Source organism: Vombatus ursinus, unplaced genomic scaffold (genome assembly GCF_900497805.2).
Source record: "Vombatus ursinus unplaced genomic scaffold, bare-nosed wombat genome assembly UNPS02014791.1, whole genome shotgun sequence".
Lineage (NCBI taxonomy): Eukaryota > Metazoa > Chordata > Mammalia > Diprotodontia > Vombatidae > Vombatus > Vombatus ursinus.
Window position 1 is genome coordinate 65825982 of NW_020954569.1, and position 9099 is coordinate 65835080.

Consider the following 9099-nt stretch of genomic DNA (forward strand, 5'->3'; position numbering starts at 1 on the left):
GCTTCAGGCACCAACTTTATTTCATCTTTTCATAAGTAACTGTTAACGGAGAAGCATTACAGGAAGGGTATTAAAAAGGAGAAAAGTTGGCTGAGGAATGCATTTTTTTCCCTAGGGGAAAAAAAAAGACCCTTTTGTTACAGACTCTTTTGGAGACTGACTCAAACTGAGGACATGCAGAGAATTAGGCTCTTCCAAATTAGTTGCGAGGTACTCAGGGCTCTTTATTATTCATTCTATTAAAATCAAAATATTAGCTAATGCCTCTCACCGTTGTCAAAACGGGCCTGACAACTTCTCTGATGCATTGTCCTACTTGAAAGCAAAGAATGAGTTCTTTGAAGGGAATGCCTTTATCAAACCCATTCCAGTCTCTCTATCACACGGCGACATACAAATCTTGACCTGCTTTGTGCCTGATAGACTTTAGAGGCGCGGGGGTAAAGCTGTCGATCCAATCAGTGCAGCTCATCGTTTCAGTCCCTGGGCAGGGGGAAATCATCTGGGGGCCTAGACTATAGAGCTTGCCATCGACCTCCTGAAAGCCTCTAGGATTGGCATGGTGGTTAATTGACAAGGGTACAGGGGAGAAGTGACCTGTCTCCAGTGGCTTCTCCCTCACCACCAGCATGGGTAGGTGGGGGAGAGGCATTGTCATCAGGAGTGAGTCAGGTACTGAAGCAAACGAGGCTTAACATTTTTTCAGAAGAACTTTGCATGCTCCCACTGGATGGTCACTGTCACCTTTGTCTCTGGAAGGAATACTTTAATCCAAACAAGTCCCATTTCTATATATGCAATCGAGGCTGGCAGTAGATACTTATCCATACACATACTTATTCATGCATTCGATAAACCTTTATTGAGCTTCTACTATTTGCCAAATATTGTCCAAGACACTGGAAATACAGCGGAAAAAATGAAACAGTTCTTGTCCTGGTGGAGCTTACATTCTATTGGGGGAAAACCTGTATGTGCATACACATATGCAGTATATACACACAGCTACAATTTCATACATACGTATATGTTATATACATATATGTTAATACAAAACATATATCAAAAATAATTTGTAAGACACTAGAAATTAGAGGGCTCAGAAAAGGCCTCATGTAGGAGGTAGCATTGTAGCTGAGTTTTGAAGAAAGTTAGGAATTCCAAAAGATGGCGTTCAGGAAAGAGAGCAAAGGCACAGAAACACAAGACAGAATGTTATACAGAAGAAATAGGCCACTTTGACTGAAACATAGAATAGGCAAAGAGGAGTAATATGTAATAATCCTGGAAAGGTAGGCTAGAGCCAGATTGTGAAGGGCTTTTAACGAGCCTTCTATGTCAGCAAGTGGGATGATGGCAGGTTGGAATGATTAAACCAGCCTCTGGAAAATAGGATTGCTTGTTGTTTCTCTTCAGGAGCCTCCGTCAGGTCTTGCTTGGGGGCAAAGACATACTCTAGATCAAATGTCAGGGGCTAATGGATTCAAAGTTCAATATCATTTGATCTCGTTCCTCCATTCTACAAATGAGAAGATTATAGCACAGGGAACAGAGATGATTCGTCCAAGGTCACAGAGGTAGTAAGTAACATCGCTGGAATTCAAACTCGGGGCATCTGACTATGAATCTATGATTCATTAGACTTGTTGCAGTTCATTGTTCAGTTGTTTCAGTCATCTCTGACTCTCTGTGACCCCATCTGGGGTTTTCTTGACAGAGATATTAGAGTGGTTTGCCATTTTCTTCTCCAGCTCATGTTATAGATGAGGAAACTGAGGCAAACAGGGTCAGGTGACTTGCCTAGGGTCACACAGCTAGTAAGTGTCTGAGGCCAGATATGAACTCACAAAGCTGAGTCCTCCTGATTCTAGGCCTGGCACTCTATCCAGTACAGCACCTAGCGGCCTCTCATGGAGGTTACACAGGCACTGTGGATAATCCATATCTGACAGATGAGGAAATGAAGGCCTGGAGAGACTTGTTTGAGATTACCCAACAATGGATTGACAGAGGCAGGTCCAGACCCCAGATCTCTCAGTCTCTTTGTTCTACAGCCTAAGCCTTGGTGCATAGCAAAGAATGTTGACTTGGATGTCAAATGACCTGAGTTTAAATCTCAGCTTTGCCTCTTAGCATCTGTGTAATCTTGGCAAAGTTGTTTCATCTTTTTTTGGCCTCGGGGCTCTCATCTGTGAAATGAGGGACTCAGACTTGGAATAAGGCACTAGTCTTGCAGTCAAGAAATTCTGGATTCAAAGCTCACCTCAGACACTTAGTAGCTAAGTGACTCTGAACCAGTCACTTATCCTCTCTATTTGTCACCTGTAAAATGAGGTGGTTGGATTTGATGGCCTCTAAGGTCCCTTCCAGTCTTAAATCTATGATCCTGAAACAGATCTCTGCCTTCTGTAAACTTCTAAACATATTGTTATAGAGCTGCTAGTATGGTGTAGTGTAATGAGCACAGGGTCCAGAACTAGGAGACCTGAACTCTAGACCCAGCTCTGACACTTAATTTGCATATGCATGAGCAAGTCGAGCAGCCTGAACGAGAGATGAAGCCATCTCTGTGAACCTATTTTCCCATCAGTAAAATGGAGACAATAACATTTATCCACTGCCTACCACACAAGATTGTGGTAAAGAAAGTGTTTTATAAACCTTAAAGTGCTCCATGAATGTGTGTTGGTCTCCTCCCAGCCTGGTATCGTGTAAAGACCGCTAGATTTAGATCTCAGTTCTAGTCTCACCTCTGATTCTTTGTTGTTGTTGTTTAGTCAGTTAGTTGCGTCCAACTCTTCATGAACCCATTTGGGGTTTTCATGGCAAAGATACTGGAATAGTTTGCCATGTCCTTCTCCAGCACATTTTACAGATAAAGAAACTGAGGCAAACAAGGTAAAGTGACTTGCCCAGGGTCACACAGCTAATAATGTTGAAGGCCAGATTTGAACTTTACTACCCCTGATCCTTGCTAGCTATGGGACTGAGGTCAAGTTGTTTAATCTAAGATGGAGACAATAATACTTGACCTACTAATCTTGAAGGATCATCCTGAGGAAATAGCTTCCATGGGTTGTAAAGAGTTGCATAAATGAGAGCTATAATTATTCTTCTAGTTACTATCTTCAAGTCAGACCACAGCCAAATGGTGTGCCTGATGCACCATTGGTCCCATAGTCCATTAGGTCCAGCTGGTGCAGTAACCCAAGTGCTAAAGAGAAAGGGAAAAAAAATTCTCCTTCCTTCATTTTCGAGTTGTCTTTATATTTCAGGTCCTACTTCAATATTTTTCCTAATAATATAACCTGAACAGCACTGGGTCTAACCCACCATTCCCAGTGGGGAACTTTGAATTCCTTAATGCTCAAATCACCTTACCAGCATCAGCTAACAAGTCATTACCTTGTGTCCTAAAAATTCTATGGAGTAATAAGGAGACTCCACCGATTTGATGTTTTATCAGGTTTCAGGTTGGGAAGTAGATGTTATTTCAATCAAGATAATGATTCTATTTCTCCACTGGAAATGATTTTTTTTTTTCCTGTGGCAAGGAGAGACATCACCAAATTTCATTTAGGGAGCTGGGATGGGTTATGTGGCAATTGAATGGATTTCCTCATAACCTTAGAATGGGAGCATGAGCATCAGCAGGAGATTCAAGGAAACATGAGAAAACAGGCACATAAAATTGCAAAAAGAAAAAATATCATTCTATTCAAACATTTGCAGACACTAGACAAAGCCGATGAGACTGAAACCCAGGAGATAAGCACTCAATGTACGCCTGAAGGCAGCAACTCTGCTCACTGAACAGCTAGTGTAATATTTGTATTGTTTGGGACAATAAGGCTATCAGAGAATGATAGAACCATAGAATTTTAGATTCAGAATGGATCCAGGAGATCAACTGCTCACCCCCTACTAGGGCTCTGTGTGAATACTTGCAGGGATAGGGAGTTCATTACCTCATTAGGCGGCCCATTTCATTATTTGGAGTAGATCCTCTCTATATATTGATAAAGTTCCTATGTAATAGTAAAATCAAATTATTAAAAGTCAGAAGGCTTTGATAATATGCTAGACATAATAAGTATTCTTTGTCTTTTGGTATTTGCTGGAAGCCAATAGCTTTTTTAAAGTAAACTCTGGCAGAGTCTACTAAATTGGAAAGGCTTCAAATATGTCCAAAAATGGACTTTGGTCTGAAAACTAGCTTAGATAAATGGGGAGGGGCTCAAAATCAAGAGCAGACAAGAGATGATGCTTTTATGGTCACCGCAACTTGTGAAACTGTCATTTAAGAGGAAGGAAGGAAATAAGCATTTATTAAGCACCTACCATGTACTTTACAAATATTATCTTACTTGATCCTTATAGCAATGCTGGGAGGTGGTGCTATTATTATCACCTACATTTTATAGTTGAAGAAATTGAGGCAGACAAGGTTAAGTGACTTGCCCAGTATCATATAACTAGTAAGTGTCTGATGTCTGATTTGAACTCAGGTCTTCTTGACTCCAGGCTCAGAGCTCTATATACTTTGCTACCTGCTGTATCAGAAGGTAGAGGGATCCAGATCTACTTTAGTGGATGCACCGATGGTGCATCAGGCACACCATTTGGCTGTGGTCTGACTTGAAGATAGTAACTAGAAGAATAATTATAGCTCTCATTTATACAGCTCTTTACAATCCATGGAAGCCCTTTCCTCAGGATGATCCTTCAAGATTAGTAGGTCAAGTATTATTGTCTCCATCTTAGATTAAACAATTTGACCTTAGTCCCATAACTAGCAAGGATCAGGGGTGGGAAAGTTCAAATCTGGCCTTCAATACTTACTAGCTGTGTGACCCTGGGCAAGTCTCTTTACCTTGTTTGCCTCAGTTTCTTTATCTGTAAAATGTGCTGGAGAAGGAAATGGCAAACTACTCCAGTATCTTTGCCATGAAAACCCCAAATGAGCTCATGAAGAGTTGGACACAACTAACTGACTGAACAACAACAACAAAAAATCATCACCTCAATGAAATCCCAGGTGTTTGAGTAGTATTTAAGGGTAGTCATTTGTATATATGTCTTATCACCCCTTGTTGTTTAGTAATTTTTCAGTGGTGTTCAACTTTTCATGTCCCCTTTTGGAGTTTTCTTGGCAGTTACTAGAGTGATTTGCCACTTCTTTCTTCCAACTTATTTTACACGTGAAGAAACTGTTAACAGCGTTAAGTGACTTGCCTAGGATCACACAGCTATTAAGTGTCTGAGGCCACATTTGAACTCAGGTCTTCCTGACTCCAGGTGCCCCACTAAACTATAAGTTCCATGAGGACAGGCACCAGATCCAATCTAAAATGTATCTCTCCCCTAGTGCCTGGCATAGAATTCTTACAAAGCAGGCACTCAATACTCTAATAGAGAACATTGAGTTCTTATGTAGCAGGTGCTCAATAAATCTTGGGTTGAAATGTTGAATTGAATTGAGTTAAACCACATCCAAATAGGAACAGATAACACATTTAGCAAAATCTCCCTGATTCAGAATAACTGGAGAGCAAGACCAATCCAATTCAATAGAAAGTCTGAATTATAGACTGGGTTTGAAGGAAGGCAGCTTCATTCTGTTCAAGCGCTGGAATACAGTAATTCAAACTAAGTTGTTGCCTAATAGGGCTCTTCATAGGGGACATGCTCTAATGAATTGATGAGTGACTCATTATTAGCATACCAGTTGTTCTGTTATAAATGGCCCATCTAAGGTGCTTGAAGATATGTGGAAAGTTTGATAAGCATTTTAAATATTCCTCTAGGATCTTGTTTGTTCAATGAATTTGTACTCTCTCTGAAAAAAAATGTTTCTCTGAGCAAAGGTTAAGTTTTAACCTAATCCCAACGGACAAATGATCACAAATTCTGAATTAATGGGGCCTGAATGGTTGACAATTTAACAGAACGCATCATATACAGTCAAAGTTTGAAACATAAGGAGCACCATCATTTTCAATCACAGCAGAGTTTGAAATTCATGATTGCTTATTTTAAGCTGCTGTATATCTCAGGAATACTTGAAAATCACTGTCAGTCCAGGTGAAAATGACATTTGGCTCTGCCCCCTGTGACTGGAATATTTGGGGGGCTCCAATGATGGAGGATAAGGTCTTGAAATATCATGATTCTGCATCCTTTAGTGACATCCCAGCAGTCTCTCTTGCCCCAAGTCTTTACCTATGGCTCATTTCCTCTGTGGACAAAAGCTTCCCCTTCTTTCTAGTTTTCCAAAGGACCTTTTTCCTTGGTCAGTCATGCATTAGACACTCAATTACAAACAATGAGAGTAAGCTTCTGATTATTCAGAAACCAAATAATAATTTAAAAAATCCTCAAATAGGCAGAATTGAGTATAAAGAATTGGATCATGGTCATTGATCTCTAGAGAGGGGAATGATTGTAACATACTGCCAGATTCTCAAGGGACTCCAGATTCTCAGAGGAATTATTCAATCAAGTCCTGAGTTCTTCAAGAACAGGGATTCTTAACCTTTTGTGTCCTAACCCTTTGGTGAAGTCTATGAGCTCTTTCTCAGAAATAAGTTTTTTAAATGCATAAAATAAAATACATAGGACATGAAAGAAACCAATTATATTGAGACATAGTTATCAAAATATTTTTAAAAGTTCACAGAATTCAGGTTGAGGCTTTAGAGTGAAATGTATTTGTATCATATGTTAGTTTTTTGAAACCTAGCCATTTATAAATGACATTCCGAGGCTATTATAATCTATCCCTGCACTCCATTCTCAGTCTGATCCCTTACACAAAGATTTAGTCTTAGGCCAGTCTGCTGGCATCTCCTACACAGGTTATGCTTCTGTCCATACTCTCATACTCATGCTATCTCTCTGGCTGAAATCTTGCCCCTCAACCCTACCCTCACACATACCCTTTCAAAAATCCTTTTCATTCTGCAAGCCCATGCTTAAGTAGCCCTTCGTCCTGCAGCCTTCGTGGTCTATTCTGGTCCACATTGATCTCTCTACTCTCTGAACTTCTGTAGCCTGGACTGTCTGCATCAGGCAATCTGGAACTTGATTACGTACTGTCCCTTGTGTTATCTAATTGCTTCATGTGAGTATGCCTTATCTCTTCTATTAGATTATAATTGCCTCAAGCCACTAAGTGCCCCATGTTACTTTTGCATTCACCACAACCCCCATTATAGTGCCAGGCATTCAGCAGGCACTTAATAAATTCATTCTGATTGAGTCATTGAATAGTTTGTATAATACAGTATCTCTTAGTTAAATAGAATATTAATTTATCAGAATACTCCATACTCCACTCACCCTGGATGAACAAGATTGTTAGAGTCATTTTGGCATCTAGCTCAGACTCTGATTGTTTAAAATGAGAATTATGAGGTCCTATTCAGGATTCCAAATCCAGCTAAGTGGTAAGAGAGGAACTTTGTTCTGATTATGCAGAAGATTGTTCAATGACTAGTGGCTTCTGGCATTCCACCACGAGTTTGAGATCTGATCCCCCTTTTTGGTGTTGTTTGTTGTGGTGTGTCTTGTTACAATGAAAAAATAAGCCAGACCTACCTCCACCCCTCCCTTACCCTTGCCTCACCCCCCTCAAGCAAAGGATCTTCTCTCTGGAGAAGAGACCAAGTCTTCCAGATTATTCCAGTTAAGCAAGATGAGAAGCCATCTCACTTTTATAAACCAAATAGGCCAGATTCTATACCATCTTGGTAAGAACCAGTCTTCAGAGCCATCCATCTAATTCTTCTAAAATTCAATGCATTAAGAAGTACCCCAAGTGCATTAACTTGTGTTTCCAAGAAGCAAAGATGACCTCTGAAAACAAGATGTTAAAACTGGCTCCATCAGAGACCTGTCCTTCACCAGGAAAAGGAGAAAGAAAATTCCATTTCCCAGGGGCATTGTTAAATCACAGACCCTCCACAAGTAATCGAAATTCATACTCACAAGCAACCTGGTCTTAGTCTCAAATTTCAGACCCACAGTTCCTTAGCGAACCTGATCATTTCCTGTAAATAGAAGAAAGGGAAGGGAAATCATATCAGCATCTGCTGTGGGTATCTTTCTGTGGCTACATGGATGACCTCTGCCCTTCTGCACCTTCTCTGTATTCTATCTTCCCAGAAACATTCATGAACCTCCCAAGGTTTGTTTCTTACCAGTCAAGTGGACAGACCCCTGCTTCATACACAATCACACACACCTACACTCCCCTACATACATGCGGGACACACACACACACACACACACACACACACACACACACCCCCACACCCTTGACACTGTGCCTTTCTCAGATTGACCAGCACATCCAATTCCCCAGAGGCTCTCACGAATCTTCCTACTCCAGGATGAAGCTTACACTTCTGTAGCATGGAGTTGCCTAGCAACCCCGTGCAAGAGACTCTGAAGGCCTTCCTAAATTGGACCTTAACAGCACAGGGCATCTCCTTGTACAGCTGCCTGAATCTTAACAATCTGCCTCTGAATAATAACACCGAGGTAATTGCAATTCACGGACCCCAAACTACATTTAAATAATGTTCAAGTGCTGACACAAACCAGCAAAGGCCAGAGATTTCATAGTGGAGGCTGATGTTGGGCTGGTAGCTCCTGCTTTCTGCAGGGCTGGGGAGGGAGGTGGTGGGAAGGCGGGGGGGGGGGGGGGGCGGGCATGGTGACACCGATGGCTTGAGCTAATGACAATACCAACTTGAACTTTGAATGTCCCTTTTTTTCATTACTGTGTCACTACCTCAATGCACTATTGTGATATTTGGAACGGGCTTGTCCTTTAGTCTCTTCTGTGCACACAGGGTTATGTTGTTTGTTTTTACCATCTTTTGTCCTATGTATGACTAGATTTCTTGGCTTTTCAAATGACAGAAATAAGTAAGTGGTAGGAGAGCGTGTGTGTGTGTGTGTGTATGTGTGTGTGTGTGTAGGTTGAGAAGAACTCACTAAACAAAGCTGACCAGCACAAAGACATTGGCTTGATTTGGCTAAGAACAAAGACATTTCCAGGATTCCAAGCTAACATAGATTTAACAAAGGGGT

At 40.9% G+C, this 9099-nt stretch overlaps 1 protein-coding gene across 1 annotated transcript in view; it reads right to left on the bottom strand.

Moving 5' to 3' along the window:
* Positions 1 to 8010, bottom strand: part of ZBTB7C (zinc finger and BTB domain containing 7C) — a 231991-nt gene extending 223981 nt beyond the window's left edge. Inside the window, exon 1 of the mRNA XM_027868750.1 lies at positions 7990 to 8010. The gene's annotated coding sequence lies outside the window, so the exon portion shown is untranslated. The remainder of the gene's footprint in view (positions 1 to 7989) is intronic.
* Between the last annotated feature and the right edge of the window lie 1089 nt (positions 8011 to 9099).